This window comes from Excalfactoria chinensis, chromosome 1, assembly GCF_039878825.1.
Source record: "Excalfactoria chinensis isolate bCotChi1 chromosome 1, bCotChi1.hap2, whole genome shotgun sequence".
Lineage (NCBI taxonomy): Eukaryota > Metazoa > Chordata > Aves > Galliformes > Phasianidae > Excalfactoria > Excalfactoria chinensis.
The window spans coordinates 49,683,284-49,707,948 of record NC_092825.1 but is presented as its reverse complement, the minus strand read 5'-3'; positions in this window follow the sequence as shown (position 1 = coordinate 49,707,948).

The window sequence follows — 24,665 nt, the reverse complement described above, 5'->3', positions numbered from 1 at the left end:
GTAAGGCAGCACCAAAAAATGGTGGTTATTTAGACATACATACAGATGTAGATTTATAGAAACTTGTCTTTCAGGAGCTTCGTTTTGTTTTGCTACAGAATCAGCATATTTTCCAGATCAAAATATTGACTCACACACATTCATCAAAAACTATATTTGGAATAGAGTCCCAATGGAAATATTTCAGGCAGCTGAATTTTGAGTCACTTCTGCTGAATAATTGTCTTCAGTCACTTTCAAACCACACCAAAGCTTTGCCTGTAGTTTGCTCCTCTTTCCAGTGCTCATTACCTGAGACAACTTCAGGGTTATTTGAGGCTTCTTATGTGTGATGTAAGATGTCCCTAAAACTGACATACAAACGTGTTCTCTAGGAAATTGTGGATCTCTTTATCAGCGTTATTTTTATACCCTTAAAATGCCTGCCATACATGCCTCTACTATCTGCTTGGGATTTGCTGAAAGTAAAGGTGAATTTTGATCGGTTGCTTATACCTTTTAGTATGTCTAATACCTACTATAATGCAAAAGTTAAGAATTTTGTACCAAAGTACTTTGTATACCAGAGGACATTTCTGCTCTTTTGTCCCTCAGATAAGCTATCAATTTGACGTTTATTCCTAAATGTCAGCAAGACCAGAATGAATGAGATGAGTCATGGAGCTTGTTTTCCTGTTAGGTAGGGAACAAGAGTGGCTGGTTTAAGACACAAGTATGCAAAGAAGGGGGAAAATCTGTCATTACTAAGGAGATGAGAAGCTGTATTTTTCTACTGTCTCTCTATGTTAGGTTAGGGACATTAAGCAGCAAACAGTTCAGACTTAGCTAACTAAATCAGAAGTTAAATGTATGTTTGTAAAGTGATGACTGTCTCATACAGGAAACACTTGAGAGTTGATGCACAGCCCCTAGGCATGAAGGTGGAAGGAGTTAACAGTGAGCTGGGAATGACACTCACAGGGAAGTAGAGCCACAGTCCTTCACTGAATATTCCCTAAAGACAAACAGAAAATGCAGAATATGGGGCATCCATTTTGCATTTCAGAGGCAGAGGAAAACTGAGGTAGCTCCAGGTCTACGCTGTAAAGTGATGAGCCAGCTTCAGTCAAATACTGCTCCCTGAAAGGCTCTAAAACTAGCTTTTGCTAAGCAAGTTCAGCAACAAGTAAAATCACTAGTTTCAAGAAGCTATAGAAGCTTTATAACAGATCTTTGAGGAATGTGTTCAAGGAGAATCTTGGACATGGGAGTTCAGTTTACAAGCAAACGCACTTAAACCTGATCAATTCAGATAATTGCATCCCTTAGATGCAGTTCAGATGATGCATCTTGCACTGAGGTTCATTTGGAAAGCCACTTCTGAGTTTCAGGAGGTTTTATAGGACCTGACACTGCAGGGATTTGGGCATTCCTGCTAGCAAACACCAACTGGAGCTCTTCCTCGATGGTAAGAGGAAAAGAGGTGCTCAGCAGACTCATCCAGATCCAGGCTGTCCCTTCTTCCACCTATCTTATTTTTAATAAATTCATTTGCCTCTCATACAAATGCAGCCTACTTCTACCTTAGCCCTACTTTCACAGGTTTCTAAAAATGGTTTTAAGTGGAGCTGTTACTGCACTGTAATTGAGAGAGTCATTCCAGGACTGCTCTAGAAATTCTTGCAGTAGCTCCCAAATTATTTTCCTTAATCATTTTTCTTTTAGTCTTCCTATTTAATCTGTTTGCCCCCTCTCCATTTTTTTTTCATCTTGTTTTCAGTCTTGTCTTTAATGCATCTCATGTTGCTCAACACCAAAGGTAACACACTGACCATAGACACTTCTTCCCTTGGAGAAATGTAGGACTTGAAGTAAAAGACTGTGCTGATCATTGCCTTATTTTCTGAAATTTAATTTAATTCCATTTGCTTTCATTGTTTTTTTTGTTTTTTTTTTTTTAATTATTATTATTTTGATCTGTTTATCATTCTCCCACTGTATTCAGTCCTATTCCTCTTGTCTCTAGTCCTGCTGATCCTCTTCTTTTCCTTATTCCCTCTTTTCTGTTTGTGTGACAAATTCACTGAAAGGGTAACTTGCTGCAGGTCAGTTGAAATAAGGAGATTTTTATATATATATATTATCACTAAAGCTTTGCACAACACAAGTTAAAGTAGCATTGTGGTTGTGATGTTATTGCCAAGCTTGAAAATGGCATTTCAATTCTAAATCACAGTCATACTTGGTCTTAGCCCAGGACTGAACTGGTTTTAGATACTTTTTTTTAAAAAACAAAACAAAACAAAAAAAACCCAATCCATCTGTTTGCACTCTGTTTGTTTGTTGTTTTCTTGTTTTGTAAGTTATCCAATCAGAAGGACAAAAAATGCAGTTTTTCACCATTTAAGATATTTTTCACATGCTTTCATCCATAGTAACTCAAACCAACTTTGTTTTGAAACATGACCCTAGAAAGTGAATGTACTCCTAAATGATACATTACCTTGTTTGAAGAAATTTGCTTTGGAAATTACAGCGTTATAAACATTAGAGCATTGTGTGCTGAGCATGCACAACACATTATTTTTCTTCTTTGATTTAGACCTCATACCCAATAATGATTAATGTTCCCAGGCATGGGTATTTTTTTGTGCACTCACGAAAATGAGAGATGGAAAAGATCTATTGTAACATCTAGTTCATCTTACCAGCAAAGGCTTGATACCTACACTCTGTATTTGTACATGCAACAGGAGTTGAGAATCACAGAAAGTTCCTCCCTTGAAATTTCTTTTCTGAAACAGTGAAAGTAATTTTAACTTTGAAGCCTACTCCTTCATTTTTAACTTGGCTTTGATATCTAAAACATTTCCTAGGACTTTCTGATATGAATTTGAAGAAACATTAAATATGTGCTCAGCAAATTGGACTATTGCCCGGTCGAGAGTCAAACACAGAATCAGAGAATCACAGAATTATAGAATCAGAGAATGGAGGGGCACAAGGGAAATATGGTTCTCACAGGTACCTACAGCATCCCATGGCATGCCTACTTGAGGAAAAAAAAAAACAGCTGCTTAGGAAATTTTAAGCTTTTTTACTGTAATTAAATAAGTAAAAGCTGTTCTTAATCTATCCTTATGATCACAAAATTACAAATATTTCATCAATAAAATAAAAAGAATAAAATTAAAAAGAAATCAGGAGAAACTAAAAGTAATGTGCAAAAGAAGTATAATGTAACTGAAAAATATTTCAAACTGGGACATTTCAGGCTGTCAGCTATGTTGGCAGGGCTGAAGGGCAAACATATTTATATTGTACATGTTTAAAACAAGGTTTTTATCTGTGAAGGAATAAAACAGATTCTTACAATTGTGTTAGCTATCACAATCAACAATCAGTCCATCATTCTTCAGAAGAAATACTATGAACAAATGATGCAGTTAAAACAAAATATCAACAGAAACAAAATGTTTCTTGATTCCCTAACTTGTTAGTCCTGACAGAGCCTATGCAATTTAACAACTAGCAAAGCTGTTTTTTTTTCAAAATGAAAATGAATGGTTTTATGTGTCCTTAATTTTTTCTGAGACAGTCAGTTGGATCCAAAAGAAGGAAGAGGTGCAAGTTAGAAAAGTGGGCTTTTTTCAGGCAAACAGGAGATTGCAAAAGCAGATACTCAGAATCCACATTTCTTTACGAAAACATGTCCTAATTGTATCATGAGGATGTAGGAAGTGGTATAGCTCATATGATGCGACATAAACAGTGTCTTGGGATTTCTCCTCATCTGTTTGTAAAATACTCCTTCTCTTCAAAAAATACTTAATGCATTTGAATGGAAGTAAAATGAAAACTTGGCTATGGCCTGCAGATCAGGAGTTGTTCTTTCTCCAGCATATTTATGTCACATACACACACAAAAAAACAAACAAACAAACAAAAAATCCCACCCAAACTGACATACAATTATTTCTGTGAGCTCTCCATAACAAGACTCAATTTCCATGTCTACTATGCTCTCCAAAAATTAGCACAGAGTGCAAATATCTTTCTCTGAAGAATTTCAAAGCTTTTTCAAAGCAGAACATACTACTGAAAGTGCATGTTGTCATAATATGGATTTTTTTATTTTTTTTAAATTCTTTTTGAATTAAGTATTTTCTAAAATGGAATTTGACAGTGTCCCTTTAATCCTATTACATCTTGTTCTCTTGTCAGCTAATTAGAATGTTTGGCCCTTGTCATTCTCATAAAATCCATTTAAACATTTATAGCGCCTTATCCTTCCTTCCCATGATCTCACTCTAATCATCTTGACTCATCTGTAAATATATAAAGCTGTTAGAAACTCACTCAGATATATATGTGGTGTGTCTATCCTCTTAATCTGTGTACATAAGTAGGAATATGCTGTTGTATTGAAGTGGCTGAAAATTTTCTTTTTAAGTGCTCCATACATGAGTGACAGCCTTTTAAAGGAGAGGAGTTTCCATGAAACAATGTCTTACGATATTCAGAATGTTATATTGTGATTTTAAAACATTATATTTTTTAAAGGTGTACATTGTATTTGTAGTGTTTCCACTGTGGTGTCTTTTAAGCGTATAAACTGGGAGTTACTGCAGTGATGTCATGTGCTCTCAGTTTCTCTGTGGGCTAAACAACAGATTGGACTGGGGGCATTTAAAATCACTTCATTGCTGGCCAAAATACTGATACTGCTGTCAGCAGTGGTAGCAAAGTGGGATGGATGCTGTCTTCTTTCTGAAATCTCACCTTTATGCTCTGCCTTAAAAGAAGCCTGTTAGGCTTTTGTGGGGCTGAAGCACTTAACAAGAAATATTAGTGATTAATGATCTAGTACTGTGGTCTGGTACGTGAGGCATACCAAGATAAAAAGCCCCTTTACTGTGCTTATGTCATGACAACCTTTCCTGATAATTGCCGTGAGCTTTCAGCAGAATGAAGCATGTGACACAACTGCAGAAGGCAAAGTGACCCATGGCAAAGAACCTTTAAATCAAGGCTTTTTTTTTTTTTTTTCTACCAGCTCATATTTTTCAGCTTCTTAAAAGACCCAGACAAAAGTAGTATTTCCCAGAGACTCTCTCAAGAGAAAAGAGTGTTTAAAATATTTGCATTCATGTCCTGTGTAAACGATTGCAGTTGTATTTTATGGTGTTTGTTGTTGTTTTGGCTTTGTTGTTTGCTTTGTTTTGTTTTGTTTTGATTTCTGGAAGGTTCCCTACTTCTCTGCTTCAGGGAATCTCTACATGATTGCAGGCTTCTTGACCTTGCAGTCCAAGTAATAATCCTCAGCTGGCACTATCACATTTATTACTCTCTCATGTATTTATATCACAGCTGTTGAAGCGTCAGGGTATTACTGCAGTACCAATAATAAATATTAATATTTCTATAGCAACCAATTGCTCTTAATTACTTTCACCACAGGAACCAGGTGAAAGAGGAGCAGAGCTCTGAAGAAGTGAAATCCTTATTCAGTGCAGTATTTTCAAAGGAGAGTTGTAAAACAGAAGGAACTGGAAATTTGCCAACAAAGGAGGCACCTGAAAGAGGAAACGATAAATATTTAGCCATTGAGATCTGTTAAAGTACAAAACATCATCTATTATTCAGATTCAAAATTATGTTATTTAAATATTGCCACAGCTGTCATACAAACAGGACTATTAAAGCAAATTACAATGTAAGTATGAGACACGTAACTAAGCTTCAACTTATTTCCTCTCCCCTTAAGATGGGGCAGCCATTGAAACACCTTTTGGACTGCTGCTAAATTTGTATGTTTTTCATGCTCTACTTACAACTTTATCACAGCTCCAGACATGAACATTGGGAAAAATGATAAAAAGGATAGCTTCAAAATGAGACCTTGAAGCAAATTTTGTGCAAAAGTCCTGGCTTTAACCTTGAGCTCCCTATAAATGCGAAAATAAAAGGTGATTAAAGAGAGAGGAGAAGCGGTTGTGGTCACTGGCAGAGACGGAAGATGGGATCATACAGAATATGAATACAGAGGCTTCAACTAAGGAAGCTTTGTACTAATGGCGTTCATAGTTAATGTGCCTGTGACAGCATCGCAGTCTGGTGCTGAAGGAGAGAGGAGAGAGTTATGGAAACCCTCAGAGACTTTTACAAACCTTTCTGTTCTAAGAGAATTTGGGAATAACAAGTCCATTTGTGAACATGTCAAGAGAAAGGGAGAACAAATAGAACCAGACTTCCCTTCCTCTGGCTTCCCAACAAAACTGCCAATGACCTGCCACCACCAGGTTGCTCACCTTTTCCTTCCCTTCCCTTCCCTTCCCTTCCCTTCCCTTCCCTTCCCTTCCCTTCCCTTCCCTTCCCTTCCCTTCCCTTCCCTTCCCTTCCCTTCCCTTCCCTTCCCTTCCCTTCCCTTCCCTTCCCTTCCCTTCCCTTCCCTTCCCTTCCCTTCCCTTCCCTTCCCTTCCCTTCCCTTCCCTTCCCTTCCCTTCCCTTCCCTTCCCTTCCCTTCCCTTCTCTTCCACATACCATTGGTACTGACTGTGTAGGATGTATAATGCAAGAACATCCCAGCTCCAGGCTGTACAGGAGAGAATTCTGGACAAGTCCTGTGATAGTGTGTACATAGAATTAAAACCACTTCCAAAGTCTTTCCAGTGCTGCAAAGCTTGGCTGTGCTTCCCAGAAGTCTGAAGGTGTTTGTTTTTGGAGCTTCGACTATCAGTGGGAATAAAGCAGAAGTTGTGGAAAAGTCTCTGGGTTTTTGCAGCAAACATTTGGCCACTGGAGAGGAAAATGTTGATGAAAGCTGTAAAGAACACCAGAAATGTGCTGTAATTTCTTAAAAAGGTGCAGAAATGTTTTGGGTTTTGTTCTGGAGAGGATGCAGGGTTTACACAAAAGGAAAATCTGCTTTCATAACCACTGCAGTGCAGAGGGGTAGGTAAAATCAGCACTGCCTGGAAAAGAAACTCTAGCGTAGGATTTATCAGAGACTGGCAATCATATAAAGGTGAAATATCACCATAGAGAGAGCTGTTGCTTCTCTGTCATAATCTTTAAGAATTCTTCAATTGTTATGGATGAAAGTCCTTACTCAATCTTTATCAGGTAAAAAACACCAGTGAGAGAATACGGATGTTGGATGGAGTGGCTGGAGGATATGGAAGGCTCTTGTGGGAGACTGTTAAAAAAAAGTAAAAAAATAAATGGAACTATGGTTTCTCAGCTATCTGTCAAGATAATGTTTTTAAAAGTGACAGCTTCCTTCCAGCCTATTGGTAGGCAATGGTCAGAAAGCTCAGCTGAAGGGTGTGCTTTGGTTGCTTGACCTGAACAGTCTGGATTCACTGGACTTGAGGCTGGTTGTTTCACCTGTGTTTGCGCATCTTCTGTGTCCCCACATCTTCTGCATCACTGTGCTTCTCCTGGCTGGCACTTCATCAGTTCAACTCGAGAGGTCTGTTTGATGATCACCAAGTGTTTGGTTATTAAAAAACAAGCTGTCAGCCTCACAGCCTACAACTATGATGTATAATTAAATGCATCCTATCTTCTATTTCCACAACACTGTTACAATAATGTCAAGTTGTGATAATCTAGTGAGAAGCGTCGGAGAGCAAGGGGAGTCAGGAGCGTGGGATGTCTCTGCAGCACTGCCATGCTCGTCATCTGTGGGGGAGTGATGGCCGAGCACCCACCTCCAGGAATAGGGGCAGTGATGGCAGGCCAAAGTGAAGCAGGGAGAAAATGCTGGATTTTGTGTGGGAGAAAGGGAAGAGAAGGATGACAGAGGGTACAATTCCTGCCTGTAATTACATCACTGATATTTCAAGAAATTATAAGAAAGGTGTTTTTGTGTAAGGGAATCAGTGGTCTACAGCACCTGTGTAAAGAGTCTTTCACATAAAGTAAAAGCCTTCTCCTTGTTTTATCTTGCACTCTGCTAAGTGATTTTCTGTCCAATCCTGTTCCCTCATCAAGATGGAATTTGTTCACAATTCCATTGGCTTCCATCGAGTCACTGGAAGGACTGGATGTAGTATGGCAAAAAGAAATGAGGAAGAAACACAAAGGCTTAGAGTCATATAACTGTTTGAGTTGGAAGGGAGTTTTAAAGGTTATCTATGAATTCAGCTCCTCTGAAATGAACAGAGACACCTACAGCTACATCAGGGTGCTCAGAGTCCCTCCAGTTTGACCTTGAATGTCCCCAGGTTTGGGGACACTCTATCTGTTCCAGTGCCTCACCACCCTGAATGTGTAATACTCCTTCCTTATATCCAACCTAAATATTCTAGAAAATCTGAAAACCCATCTTTTCCTTCCAAAGTGCAGTGTCTCCCTTCCTCCCTTCTTCAGAGAAGCAGTTCTGACCTCCAACCACTGCTGTACAAGGCACTGATCAGAGATCTGCAATAACCATCTTGCTGGGCTGACAGCTTGCTTTTAATAACCAAATATTTGATGATAATGAAACAAATATCTTGAGCTGAAGTGATGAAATACCAGCTAGGAGGAGCAATGCAAAAGATGTGGGACTTCTGCAAAAGACATGTCCAAAACACACATCCACCAACAGGGCAAGGACCACAGCAAGAACCCCAAGGTTGAATTGCACTGTAAACTGGGACATCAAAGTGTATTTCTGAGATGAGATTTCTAACTATTGTCTACCAGTGGGCTGTAAGGCAGATTTCCCACATGGGGAAATAACAGAAACTCATACAGGACTTACAAAAAGGAGAGTTACAAAGCACCAGTTTGCTCTGCAGCCATCTCCTTTTTATGTTCGATACTGTTAAATGTTATTTACAGCATTATTTATTTATTTATTTATTTGTTTTTACTGTTGTCATTTTCGAATACTTTTTCCTCATTTAATTTATTAATATTTAATTATGTTGTTTGTTAAGCACAGACAGTCTTTGGTTTTTATTGCAGTTACGTGTCTTTGCTTCTCCTGAGTACCTTAATTGCATTATTTGCTTTGAACAAATCTGTTCTTGGTGCTTAGCAGAAAAGTGACATCTCTGGATATTTATCAAGTCTCTTTGTATATAAGTCTCTTTGTATATATGACTTGGAAGCATCACATGGCTTTAGAAATAATATCTCAGACTTGCTTTCCAGGACCATATATCAAATGTGAGTAAACAGTTACAGCACATAAGAAACAACGATAAGAAAGTGAAAGAAACCTCTTTTTGCCATTTAGTGCAGCCTTTAGGGTATTGTGAACAGCTTACTATGCCAGGAATGACCTGAAATAGTTTTGCGGATCTTTTCAGATCAGTTTCTCCTTTTCTTGTCACCCCGTCATTTTTTATTTTTTTTTTTTCTATGATGAATGATGCAATTTTTATTTAACTATTTTTTTTCCCCCGTCTCCTTTATTCCATTTACCAGTACAGGGCTATGACAAGAGGAAAATTATTCCTGGTCAGAAACAGGATCTCTTTACTCTGATGAGGTCAAAAGCAGTTTAGCTGAAGAGGAAACAGAATCATTTTCAGCACAGTTAGAAAAAGCACGTGGGCAAGGAGTTGATTCAACAAAACGTCAGGATTTCTTTGCCAGCTCTGGAAAGTGTTTTACCTTGTTTTGAAGAGCTATTTCATTTCCTCCCAAAATACAAGAGCTTCAGAAACTGTCAAGCATCTTAAGAAGGTACACAAAACTTAAAGCTGACGCTCTAAAGTACCAGGAGAACTGTATGCTACTGCAAGGGCAACTGGAAGTCATGTAGAGTGCCTCTCAGTCAATAATTGCCAAAGGAGTGCTGCCACTGAGCAGGCACATCACTGGAGCAAGGTAAGAAAAACGGAAGTTGGATTTGAGATTCTGGCAATAGCCATTAACCCAGGAATAATAATATTCACACAGGAATTTATTGGGCAGCCATTCCAACGTACAGGTCGTGGCTGGTTTATTGCTTTTAGATTGGTATTCATGTATGTTCTAAAATGAAGAATGAGGATAAGGATTTTGTTTTCAGCTCACTTCTGCTGAAGTGAGTTTCTTATATATTCAGTGTAATCCTGCACTCATACTTTAATAAAACAGTCTTATCACTTGTATACAAGATTTATCATTGTTTTTAATTAAGAAATCATCAGCCAGTATTTGACAGGCCATTTTCAGCCTGGTTACGAATGTGTTCCTGATTGAATTTCAGGTATATTCAATATCCTGTAAATCAGAGAAGAGTGTTTTCTCTTTTCTATTATTCTTTACTCAGCACAACAGATATGATGGCTGCCAATAGCATGTGCTTAGCATAAAATACAATATTGGTAATGGAGAACTGAAAACTATAACCTGTATCTCAGTATGGAGCTCAATTTGGTACATTCTCCAGCTGAAGAACATTTAGGAAATTGTTCTCTGGCACATCAAGAGGATTTCTTTCTATCCAGAGATCCAAAAGAGAGTTAGAAGTCAGTGGCCCTCTCAGGAAAAGGATTTCATGGTTGGAGAGGAGGAAGGAAAAAAAGGCAATAAAAATTGAAGCAGAGCAGAGGAATTCAATGCCCTACGCTATTCCGTGGGAGCCAGATGTGTTCTCCTTTCTTAATAAATCAAATTTCAGTTAGACTGACTGGACAACTTGGGGTTAGTCTTAGGGAATGGGAGAAGACAGGTGGCTGAAAGATGTTCTGTTCTCTGTCAGCCAATGGAAGGATATTCCTCAGCCTTCTTCTGTTCTGCTAACTGGTTGATGATGTCCAGGTAGATGCCTGAAAACCAAAGAAAGGTATTGGGCAGAAGGGTTGCAAATGACAGTAACTGTTGTAAATATATGTCCTTCACACTGTATTTTCATCTATACTGGGTTTCACAACTCTATTTGAGAAAGCCTGAAGCCTGAGTGGTTCTCACTGCAGTAATTCTGTTGATCTGGTCAGAACGAATGTTAAGATAATAATAGTCCTACTTAACTGCACAACAGAATGTATTTACCACCTCCAGTCTAACATTCTGCACCTCTTCACAGAGCTTACTAGGCTCCTAAATGATCCATATTTAAAATAAATGCCACACTAATGTTGACATTGAGTTTACTGACACAGAAATTAACATGCAAACTGAAAAACACAGGACTGATTTCACATTTGCTCACAGAAGCAAAACATGAAATTGCAGGAGATCAGAAACAAAAGTAAGTTCTGTGCCCAGAAGAAAGAATCTGAAAGGCTGCTTGGAAATAATGATAATGGAAAAACTAAGTGATGCCAGAAGTCATTATGTAGGAGGTTTCTACCCTGTGGTTGCCTTCCTACAACTTCATTCCGCACTATCCATTGCCTGGTCCTCCCAGCTGCCGCAGCTATCTTTCACACTTCTGCGAGCACTGGTTAACATAACATTTCCCTTCTCTGCTGCTTGAGGGCCAATATAAAAAAGATGGCTTAATTTCCAAAAGGCTTGGTATTGCGGTATAGTATGGAAATAGTGCTGCTTGAAAACTCACTATTAAGACTCTGCCCGGCACAATTTGTTTGAGTACACTTTAAATTGTCAACTTTTATTCCTGATTTGTGTGACAGTTACATTTTTCCTTTGACCAAAGCGAAAATAAAGAGAAAAGAAAATCACAGATGGGACAGATAAATCAATTCACATTTTTATTGTTACATGATTCCAAAATACATACTATTCATTACTGAAAAAGAATTCTGAGACCCACTGCAAACAGGGCTAAAATTGTAGGGTTATATTTAAGTTATTCCAATCTTCTTTCTCTTAATTTTTTGGCTTATTCAGTAAGATTCTATCTATTCTATCTATTCAGTAAGATAAAACTGCATAGCAGAGGTAGCTATACATCTTAGTTTCAAATGACAAAACTCAACTATGTACATGGAAGTCTAATCAACATAACCAAGTCAGAATTTTGTGTTCCAACATATTAGAAAATGCAGATCTGAACATAATCCCATTATAAGAGAAAGACAAAAGAGAAAAAAGATATATCCATAAGGTAAGAAATTACTTGTGCACTAGAATTCCAATGCTTCATTCTGAAATGAGTCTTAATGTGCTTATTATTTTAAAAACATAACCTAAGACAATTATCTAACAGCTACACACCATTGAATTGTATTTTCAAAATTAATTGTTATCCTGCTATGTTCCATTTTATAAATAGTCTTCATCAAAAATGAAACCATGATCAAAAAGGGACAAAAATCCAAAACAACCTGTAATATTTTTTTTATGAAGCACTTCAGGTGTTTGCTTTCCCTAGCTTCTAGCAAATAAACAGCATAAAATCTTGCAAAATGTCTTGTGGCATGAACAATTTTTACTTTTGCCCAGCATTTGTTATCAGAGCTTCTTGAAGGAAAATAAAGTCACTGCAATTATTGGTGGATTAGATAGGATTTACTTTTTCTTAGTTGTACAAATATCATGTGATGTCAATGAAAACTTTCATTTTAAGGCTTCGAACTTTGTTGCTTAAAGTAATTTGAATTGCATGAACTGGAATTACTCCTTTCATTTTTTACTTCTACTAGAAAATTAACTGTCTATGGAAATTAGTTTAAACTGCCGGCAGTAACTCCTAGATACCCATGGTCAGAAATGTGAGAGCTTTGAGGAATGGCAGTTGGTGACTTCTGTCTTAGTCTTTTGACTCCTGTTAGGTCTTGAAACTCTGATGTTGTCTTTTGGATAATGTTCAGACTTGGTAGCACAGAGGACATTGCTATCAATCACCAACTGCTGCACAGTTTTGATATCAAGGAGATAAGCACAGAACAAGTCTCTAATAGTACTATCTTCAAACTTAAGCATATCAGAGACAGACATCATTGCAATGGCATTTGTGCTGGGCTCAGACCTTAAGTCATCTCTTTCCATTAACATAAGAACAGACTGTGTAATGTCCTCTGGCAGCTTTGAGCTATACCAAAGCTAACTGGCTGGTTAAACCAAATTCATGTTTTCCACTGCCAGAAAGTCACAGTTACTCTGTACCATGATTTACAACTGCTGAGAGAAAAGTGTCACAACATTATCAATATTTAACAACAGAATCATTAAGCTCTCATAAGCATGTTCCTAAGGAGACACAGATTGACACAAAGAGGTTCAGGTCTAGTGGTTACCCTTCTATGGACTGCGACTCATGTGTACATAAAATGTCTGACAAGAGTAATGTGCCCTGATATTCTGTGCTATTTCACTGAATTCTGGCACAAAGCTGGAGATGGTGTATTGTGGTACAATATTTAGTTCATCCTTATCTTTAAGGCACATTCTAAGAAATGCATCTCCGAATTTTCAGAGGCATCTTGGATGCTAAAAGAGTTCTAGCCAGCATCCCAAATTAATAGCAGCTCTCAGAGAAATGCTTCCTGAATGACTGACTGCATCATTTCCAAAAATCAGCAGTCCTAGAGATGGTCCATAAGGCTGGGTTATACCTGTCAGCTGCCTTTTGCTCTGATATAGAATGCACTTATCTTGTCCTTCTATTTACTTGTTTCTTTCAGAAAGGATGTGTTGCCAGTGTTACTTTAGATTCTATTTTAAGCGGTAGATGAGGTCATAATGTTAGGCCATAATTCTTGGTATTGCTTTTTAGCTTAGCACTTCCATCTCTCACAAGCGACAGAACTGCCGCTTTTGTTTTTGGGTTGTTTTTTGTTGGTTTTTTTTGCCTACTATGACATACTTTGAATTCTGCAGGAAGTCTGCAGAATAAGAATACATTTGAAGGAATGGCACTTTTGTCACTTAACTGAGAAAGGCACTGTTGTACCTGGCATACCATAGGGCAGTCAAAAGGACTAAATGGAAGTTTCTTCCCTTACCTCTGGAATATGGACTGCACCATCTTGTGCTTCAGAACAACATTTGCACCACTCTGCTAGTTTATTGCAAATGGTAGAAGAGTTCAACAAGCTAACAGCATCCACAGTGCAATATGCTCTGCCTCCAGCACATGGATTCAGAAATGGCAGATGAAGATGATGAAGTCTGATCTCTATGTGGTGGCTCTTCCATACATAAGGAATCTCTTGTCAGAAGGAACCCACCAACCTTTCAGTTCTGGAACATTGTACAGTACTCTGAGATGCCCTTGCTGTTAGCTTCACCCACTAAACCTTACAAACACTGCACATATTCTTGTATTCCTTCTCCAGGGGCTCAGCTTTAAGCTTACACTCTCCACTCCCTTGATTTAAAGGCAGCCAAAATGGCCTAGAGGCAGTGGACTCTCCTGCTCTGCTGAACACAAGAGCAAATCAATAAATCCATCGTAAGACAGATGTGTCTCCTCAGCAATTCACAAATAAATGCTCTCCTTAATTTATAAAGTCTGTGAGTTTTGAGAGGCACTCTCTGGTATTTGGTAATAGCTCAATTCTCTGTTTTACCTAATATATTATAGAGAAGGAATTTATGTGCTCTTAAAAAAAAACCAAAAAACAGTAGTTTTCTCCTTCTGAAACAAACCATTAACTAATGTCACCAATAGAGCTTTGGGGGATGTTAGCAGGGGTAATAACATAACTGCTAAAACAAGCATTATAAAATATCCATATCTGTGACATGTCTATGTTGATGGTGTCTACAGCGTGAATGACCTGCCAATGCTCTCAGGGGCGTTGCTAATTTCTCTTTGCAATGCAGTGACAGCAAACATCAGTAGTTGTATCTAAGTGAGAGAAAAAGCTTCCAGGAAAGGACAGCCAAATATCAAACCAAATATAGACAAGCTTGTTTTTGAAAAAGACATAAAAAGCAAAAACAAAGAAGAACATTTAAAGGAAGAAGGATGCAAGCCTTTCAGGTGAAATCTTGGATGTGATTTGAATAATGGTATGCAGAAATGAAAGCTTCTTGATTGGATTTTGTTTGGAAAACAGGTATGTAGCATCATATTTGGTCACAGAACTACTTGAAGGTCCTCTGTCATATGGAAGTATTTCAGCATGAAAGCCTTGATCTTTCTGCAGTATTGACACACCTCCAAAACGCTACTTTTCTCAAAGAGCCCACAGTTTTCAAAAGACTTCCTTGTCACAACAAAGATTCTGTGAGACCAGTGTGCTGAAAGTGCTGAGGGACTCTGATAGATGAGCAATAGCGAATCTTAGTTATGAGTACATATGTATGTGAAACAGGGTGATCATTATTTTGTCAGTGGCCGCAGAACACAAACTCAAAACGACTGCACAATTTGTCAGAATCACCCACTGCATTTCTCAGTGGATATTCATTATAGAATGTTGCTGTGCTTAGTGCTCCTGATCTGCATAGGAAGGTTTTGGAAAATATTGCATTCTGAAGAAATACTGATGCTATTTACTATTCTGTAACCCATTACTCTACTAACCACACCTAGAAGATCTTTTGGAGGGTTCTGTGCATGTAGGAGGTGAAAGTACACACTGATGTATGATACTGTCTGTTAAACAGTCTTGGAACTGACACAGTCACTCAACGGTGCCAGAAAATGCACTCAGACTTTCACTGGGACATGAAAACAGATGTCACCCTGCTCACAAGAATGCTTTCAAGAAGGACTGATAATAAATGCTATACCAGATTATTTATTTATTTATTTTTCATTTGGAAATTCTAACTGTTCATAATCTGCTTCATAATCCGCTTCCTAAAGTGGGTTAATTCAGAGGAAAGTTTATTTTCTTATACATAATCAAGGAACTCCCCTGGGTCTTTAATTGTATCCAGGAATTGAAACACAGTTTGTGGCTGAGTCTTCCTTCACTTCTCTGGTAAAAAACTTCTTGAATGAAGAGTGTCTCTGCTTCACACTTCTGCAATGCATTGCAGGATCCTCTGCAGGCTTTGCCCTCTATTCCCAGCCTTACCAAAGATCGAGAAAAATAGATGGCTGATAGAATTCTGCCTCCCATGAAATCTGCTGTTTCCTTCCTCCGACTTTTCTAGCATGCATCACGGTTTATATTCTGCTGTGTAGGATGCATAATTACAGACTGTAATACCAAATGTGCTACTATTCTGTGAATACTTCTCTGTTGGTTAACTAATGATCATATAAAGTTTATGAGAGAAACATGGTAAATCACTCGTAGAGGAGGATGCAATGTTATCACTCCCTTAGCTAGTAAAACTGTACATATGAAAACAGAATCTCTTCTCTAAAGAGGGTGGAAGAGATCACTTCACAACTGAGAATCACTTTGAAACAGTCATGACATGTCCACCATGCTGAGTGCAGGCTTTTGAGATGTATTCCCAAATGTATCATGTTGCCATGCAGCTGTTAAGAAAGAGTGCTTTGAATGGCAGTGGCTCTCAAACAAATGTTCCCACAGATATCTGTGCAGCCAAAAGAAAGGGACATAGACCATACACAGTTAAAAATAAAATAAAGTTAAAATAAAAGCAAAGTGCAGGAGTAAGAATAGAAATTTGAGTGGTGACCCCAAATGCAGTTGTAGCATCTTCTTTCAGGACAGTTCTTAACTCGAATCAAAAGGGTGCAGAGCCTACTCTGCCTAAGTATTAGTAGGTGAGCTTGTATAAGAAGGCTGGGACCACTGCATCGTACCACAGTAGAAATTCATTGAATTCACCCGCTGACCATATCTGAAGAAGTTTTAAAGGTGATAGGCAGAGTAGGGAAGAAGTCTTCCCAGCTCTTTGCTATCGTTGAAGACAGAGGCATGCTGTTTGTACAGTCTGTGTGTTACTTGGTCCTCTTGTTTGAAAACTAAAGTTAGAAAAGTGAAGGGCAAGCAATGGCACTTCAGGCCTGGTTACAGCAACTTCTTTATCTTTGCAGGAAGAGCGCAGGGAGGGGTGAAGAGAGCAAGAAAAATCTGACAAGCAGAGGAACAACTAGAGCAGACAAGGAGAAACTGAGATAGCATGCAGACAGTTTGAGGAGGAGACAAGGTGCAGATAAGGAGCTGCATCTATCTAATAGATATTCTTCCCCTAATTCTAATGGAAATTGTATCTTCCAGAACCTGTCAGTGGAAACCTAATCCAGTTCCAAGGGATATACAGCACTGCTCAAAGCAGAATCTAGATGATGACAAGGTCATTTTCATCTCATCAGCTATAAAGCACAGCCTGACACCTTCCTCCCCCATCTTTTTCCTCAGAGGTAGAGAAGGAGAAAATCAGTTGAATGACAGGTAACATTTGTAAATGCACAGCAGAATCCAGGGACAACTCTCCTTCAGCTGAGGAGAGCTTAACTTTGGTTTTCTCAGGAATAACTGCTCCATTGATTGTTTGGGACTCTACAGGTGATCAAGGAGCTGCACTGAGCTAACAGCTGCTGTTAATGCAAGGTTTAAAGAACTGGCAGGTAAGCTCTCTGCCTGTCTTCTGATAACACTGCCAGTAAAATGCACGTGGTATATTTTGACCTGGTCTCAGAATAGATGATCTTCCAAAGTCCCATCAGATTGAATGATACTATAAATCTCTCTGTGTATATGACATAGATGTAATGCACATGTGCTTATGGATATTTATATATCTGAAGTCCTTTGGCTAGAAAGATAGACTCCAGAGTATATGAAAATACAGTTTACCTATGCTGCAAATTTCTTTTCAGAAGTCATAGCCTAGGAAACAGTGGCTGTGTTTTTAGGCGTGCCTGATCACCTCTCAGAACCAGAAAGAAATGTCTTCATTTATTTAATCATTTTTACCAGATTTCAAAGTTTGCCAGGTTTGTTATGAATTTATTTCTTCTAATTTACCTATTGACTTTAAACAGAGAGGACAGGTGTTGAGCTATGCTGTTAAAATGGATTCATCTTCACAAAGGGAAAACTTACTTACCAAGGAAAGAGTGTTTAAGTACCAGCTAATGCTCAGGAAAAGCAAGTAGGACCACATCCACTCACATCCTGTGTGCAAACACTCATATTCTTAAGTTACTTAATGCTGATAATAGCTGTTGTAAAACATAACCCAGATTTCTAGAATGGCATTCTGCTAGCTTTTTAGCCTGCTGTAAGTTTCAACTCTTTTCTTTTCTATCTGGGAACACAAACTTAGCTTTAGCTGCAGAAGATCTCCTGATTTTTGGAAGATCTCTGCAGCAAAGATAGCAAAATCTGTATCTCATATGAAGACTTACATTTCCAAAGCACACAAAACACCCTAATCTTGAATAGCTAGGATAAACAGACAAAGGCTCTGCAATTGTCCTCTCCTTCCAGAAGTTCAGATGTTTTCCCTTGGCCCCTTTCTAGGCCATGCTGTAAGTGCACATACACAGATTTTTGCTGTTGCTGACTTTGTCTTAGTGATGAGTTCCAGCTTTGGTATTGGACCTGCCTTATCAGTGTGGCTTTCCTGGTGACTGCTGAACTGGTGGTGGATCCTGGATACCTCACTAAACTTACTCTACTTCCTTTGCTCAGGTACTGGTGGACCGTGACCTTGTCAGTGAGGCCACCATCCCTCCAGTAAAGCTCTCCTGGCTCCTGCTTGACAGCCTACAGCATGATATGAACTACGCTCAAAGTGCAGAGACGATCTTAAGAAAAAGACTCTCACGAATACTCAAAACTTAGCTGGTCAGAACAAAGTACATTTGGCAAATCATTTTTTCAGTGAAACATACATTCTACTGCAGCTCTGCAACCACATATTCTTGATGTACTCAGTCAAGGACTCAGGACTGTTGGAGGTTACACTCTACCCTAGAAATCTTTGAACCTCTTACTTACCCACTGTATGCCTACAACCATCTTCTTTGACCATAAAGCATTAATGCATAACCTGCAATTGGCTGCTTCCCATTATTTATGACCTCCAGGATCAAGCCTGACTTATCTAAGTACTAACCAGAGTGATAGAAGAGCATTTGATCTTGGTAACCTGCCTGTGGGGAAGTAGGGCGGGATATTATACAATTTATCTAGATTATTTATAAACCACACGTCTGTAATCACAGTGCCAGTGAAGACATCTGTCTGTCTTGTTCTGTGATTCTACTACAGAAAAAGAGTTCTTGCCAGAGTGGTGAGAAAATGGCTCAGTACAGTAAGGTGATACATTTTGTTGTTTTCTGTATTCTAAAACCCATGTTGGTAAGGGGATAAATAAGTCCTAAAAGTCTGAGAAACCCCTACATAATCATAGGTTTCCCTAGAGGATGTCATCCCTCTCAGTGCCCCTCAAGTTAAGACTGGTTTGGGTTTTGGCTACATGTAAGATTGATCTTACCCATGTGTGGCATTTGGGGATAAGTGGTGAGTTTCATTCAGACATCACCATTCCAGGTCTCTGTGAAGGGACTGAGTGAGGAGATCAAGGATGCTCCTGTTGGCACCTATGCCACATCTGCTTTCTTTAAGCAGCTGAAACAGTAGCTCCCACAGAAACCTATGGTTGTCAAGGGATACACTGAAGAGAACTGAAGCAGGACTGAAGGGCTAGCAGCATTGGGAACCTGGTTTACCTCTGCTAAAGCCCTACCAGCTTATTGGGTAAGAGCAGAAAAGGAATAATGGAGGCAATCCTTTGCAACTTGATAATCACAGAATACTCCAGCTGAGTTTTTTTTCAGGGACTCTGAATCTCTCTGATAAGCCTGCAGAGAACTGATAGCCTCTGATAGACTGTGGTGCCTTATAATCTGTAGTATCCAGAGTACAGCTCTCTCTGAAGAATTTGTGAATACTGTGGCATCAAATTGACCTAGTCATTCAGAAGAGTGATTGCAGTAATTTACACTTATGACTCTGTATCAGTGTTAAAAGACTAAAATTGAAAGTATCAGTGCTTCTATCTTTAGCTATTCTTCTTCTTGATGATTATTTTCATGCATATATGAACATGGAGGTCAGGGAGGTCATTGCCATGTTTCACTTTTCATACAGCTTTTGCCCTGGATCAAAACACAAGACATCCTGATTCATGCAGTGTTCTTCACAATAAACCATAGCATAAACCAGAAAACCCCCTACCTCCCTGCCCTTGTAGTAAATGTTCACAGAGTAATAATGAAAGAATCAAGTATCACAGTGCCTTTCCATGCTTCCTCCCAAGCTATCTTTCTAGTCTTTTTTGAGGACTGCTTTACAGTGAGTTCTTGAGGAATTAATCCATCAAGCAGGCTAACTGGTGGCCTGCAGAACTGGCTGTGCTCCTAAGATTCTTCCTCAATATACTCTGTCACGGCAGTCCCATCAGCTTCATAATCAAGTCATACGAGTCTGCTGCTTTTCAGCTTTGGACAACATAAGCTCTTCTGAGATTGTGGAGGACAAACAAACACCTTTGCATTTTCTTCTTATGACCTTATAGAGGGTTTTTTATTTGGTTGTTTGGATGCATATATAACACTAACCACTCCTAGATGGAATGGCTGAGCTGCATGTTTTTCATCCTTTGGTCTGACAAAGAATATTTTCTATGGGGAATATAACTGATTTTCATGCTCTGATGTTGCTAGATGGCTGGGCACTCTGTGGTGGTCTTTTGCTTTTTAGAGCTGCAGATGACAAAGAGCTAGTTCCCATCTCAGAAGTGGAAAGGAATTTAGTGGGAACAAGAGACATGGGAAGCAAGTGCATAGGAGCACTAGTAGATAACACAGGGGACTGTGGGAACACCAGTATGTTGTGTAATTACAGACATTAGCATCTGTGAATTTGGTGACTCCATATTCCAAAAGGTGCAGCCTGGAGAAAGGTTGTTTGTCTCCACAGAGAGTGGTGCTCACCCCAGAAATAAGTACACTTCATACATGTAAATGCCCCAGTGCTGCACATTCTCCCATCAGCTGCAGCCAGCTCAGCAGCATGGGGGAAGCTGAGTGCTCTGCACCAGCTTCTCCGCACCTCTTTCTCTGCTTATTTCTGCAAGGTGGAAGGAAGGCTGAGGGACATATCACCAGCTGTGCAAGGAGACTTCATTACCTCTCCATGCTGATTCCAGGTCACATCACTACAGCAATGGAAAAAGCTGGATCCAGAGCCAAGAATCTGTCTGTCAGTTTGCTCTGAAAGACAGAGTAGCAGGCTGGATGTCTCAACTGTCCGCTCCTCTCAGGAAAGACTCATACTGCTCTGAGAGTGATCAGCTTAGCTAATAAGAACAGAAACACAACTGTAATTAATAGAAACCACAGCTTAGAAAAAGATCCAAAGAGTGAGCCATGCTGATAGCTTATATCTTTAGACAACTCATCAACAATTAATTAACAATGGAAGCATTGCAAAGTTAAATATATTTACAGCTGCAAGAGGCAGTGCCATTGCAAAGCTGATCCTATTTAATTCACTTCTAGTGGTAGCATTGGGATGTTTCATGGGAGAGATGTGAATTAATCCACCATAATGCATGACCCAACCCCATATCCCATACCTTTAACAATATTGCACAAATATATATGAAAGGTGTCATTTCAATACTATGTTCTGTTGTTATGGCAACGGACATTCTGAAAGAATGATGATAAAAAATTAGTAAAGGAAAGGTACATAAGAATAAATGTATCGTGTAGTTATAGCAACCTTTAATTAAAAAAAGGCTGAAATTACATTTGTGGTAAGTATTGCTGGGAGCTCGCTCCCATGTAAGTGTGGGGTCTCTCCTTTCCAGTTGTGTTCTTGAGAAAATCATTCATACTATAAACCAGATTGAGTTTTGCCCAAAGTTTAGTTCTTTTGGAATTACAGGGTATATTTTGTGTAAGATGATCTGCAAGCATAAAGCAAATATGGTGGGTTTATCTTAGTATTGCTTATTTACAGGTCTGCTGTTCTTTAACATTATACTTTCATATTCCTTCTCTGCCCAGAGGGCTTGCGGATGCCCTCTACCTGGAAGCATTCAAGGCCAGGTTGGATGAGGCCCTGAGCAACCTGATCTAATGGGAGGTGTCCCTATCTACAGCAGGGGGATGGAACTAGATGATCTTAAAGGTCCCTTCTAATCCAAACCATTCTATGATACGATCTCTTTCAAAAACATGGTCACATGTAGGGTCCACAAGATTTGCATTAAAATCATGAGATTCCTCTGTGAACAAGTGTATAAGTTTACATTTTTTTCTCAATCTTGTTTTACCTATACTCAAATGTCAATCAGTTTGTGTCACCTTTTCCCTCATTATTTTCAATCTTCTCTCCTGTTGTTTTTTTTTCCTTCTTCTTACATCCATCCTCCTAGAGTCATTCTCATCCTGAAATAACAAGTGATTTTGTGCCTAACAAGCTAAATTTACAGAAAACTTGAGCTCTAAACTCTGTCATGCTTCTGTTAACAAATCTGGCCTCTGCTGATTTTGCTCAGCAAACACAAGAAAACAGAATGGGAAAAATGCAGTGCTGAGAAGAGAAATCGTGTGAGAATGGAACCAAGCCAGTAATTGCACTTAAATATATAATAAAACTTCAGACACTGTGTGGAAGAATACTCTGAAAACACTCTATTACCAAAAAAGTGATTAAAAAAATCCTTGCAAATTGCTTCTCAGTCATAAGCCCCAGGACCAACATACTTTTTGCTTATAGCAACCAAGAATAACTTCCTCATCATCCTGTTAAGCTTCTGTGAGAGAAAAATTAGGACCCAGTGCCTTCTCTCACTTCACTTGTCCATAGGACATGACATAGATATATTAGAAGGGTGGGAAGCAAGCGAGTCTGTTGCTTCCAATCCACTCTATACAGAGTATCCCAATGACCCAGACACAGTTAGGCCATACCATCTTTTTAACTGGGAGACAATACCTATTTCTGCCTTCTATTGATATCTTGGGAAAATGATTATCCTGTGCAGATGGATTCTTGCCTCAAACCTGTAGCCTTTCTTCTTGCTTCTGGTGATGGGGAAGACTATTTATCCTCCTGGAGGATGTGGCAACTAATGAAGATGCATTTCAGACTTAGCTCTTCCAGGCTGGTGAGTCACCTGTAAGCAAAGGCACAGCAGGGATGTGGCAGGCACCAGCTATAACCTGACTTCTTCACAAAACAGGAGGTTAATTTTGACTCAGGAAAGCAGGAGAGGAACCCAAGCAATTGTAACAGGGAAACGTGGCACATCAAAGATTTTTGGATCATAAAAGGTGTGTTGAGTTTTAGGAATGCTATATGACCACCTACATCTCAGAAACACGCAGTTATAATTACTGGAGAAGAAACATGGTAAAGGTAACCAGCAATAAGACAAGAGGTAATGTGTGCCAGGAGAGGCTCGGGTTAGATATTAGAAAAAACTGCTTCTCTGAAATAGCAGTGCTGCAGTGGCACAGGCTGCCCAGGGAGGTGGTGGAGTCACAGAATCACAGAAGCACAGGGGTTGGAAGGGACCTCCAGAGATCATCGAGTCCAACTCCCCTCCAGTCTCTGTCCTCAGAGGTGTTCCAGAACCATGTGGATGTGGCACTGAGGGATGTGATCAGTGGGCATGGTGAGGATGGGCTGACTGTTGGACTGGGTGATCTTAGTGGTCTTTTCCAACTTTAATGATTCAATGAGTCTATGATTGTACATTGTCTGCAAGGACGGCCAATGAGTATACTATAAGGTATACTGTAAAAGTATGTGGTGGAGCTGTAGAAATGGGGAAGGGTGTTCTGGACCACTGGAGCTCCAACATGTGTCACCCCAAGGACTTAACACTAAATGTGGGATTAACTTCAGCAGAGTTTTACCAAGAAAGCCAGTGCAGCATGAACTACATCTTTCTTCTTACACATCTTATAAACCTGATCACTGAGCCACCTTCAGAGATGTTCATCTGTCCTCATAGGTGAGAAAATGGAGAGAAGTGGGAAAGGCATCCTGTTCTTTCTAGACAGCTGAAATTAGCTAAAAACTAATTAGCTAAAACCTAAGCTGTAAAGTTTAAGGAGGGAACATGACCTCTATGGGGTCCACAAGAAAGCACTGACATGAGAAAAAGAAAGACCAAAACCATCAATGGAAAACACTGGAAAAACACTTTACTGGACTCAGGTGCTGCACTGAGACACCTTTGTCTGTGCTGTGAATTTTAGAAGATCTGTGAAGCTTCTGAGGGTTTGATGGGTGACTCAGTCTTTTGGTTTATGTGGTCTGCAACAAGTGAAGAAGAATTTTCTTGGATCACATATAAAATATATAATGTAATTCATGTATATAACTAACAAAACTTTTTTTTTTTTTTTTTTTTTTTTTTTTTTTTTTTCGTATGTAGATTTTTTATTAATACATTAGAAAAGGGGGGCAACCAAAACAAGAAACTGGAAGACTGGAAGGCTGGACTCATATGAATGAGCTGCACATGCAATACACACATTTAGTACAGGGGCACCAAAAAGATTACTAGAGCTGTTTGCTACAGCTTAGACTGACTGCTGGACACTGACCACAGACTAAGGATTAATAAGTAGCAGGTCCATCCTCATGAATTACTGCAGAAAGAAAAACCCAGAAGTGGCTGAAAATTTTAATGTATAGTGATCTATTCCCCTGCCTTGGCTTTTTCTATAAACACAGACATTGCTGTGGTAAAAGTTCATTTCTCATCAAAACTGGAGGTGTGGGGCAGATGCTTATTCAGTTTTCATTTATTATTTGTCAATGCTGACAGCGTGAGTTTCAGTGTGGGAGGTGGTTCATTTCTTTTCTCAGCAAAAGCCTCAAACAATGATCCCCAGTCCAGGTCTGTTCATTTTCTATCAGATAATATATGGATAAAAA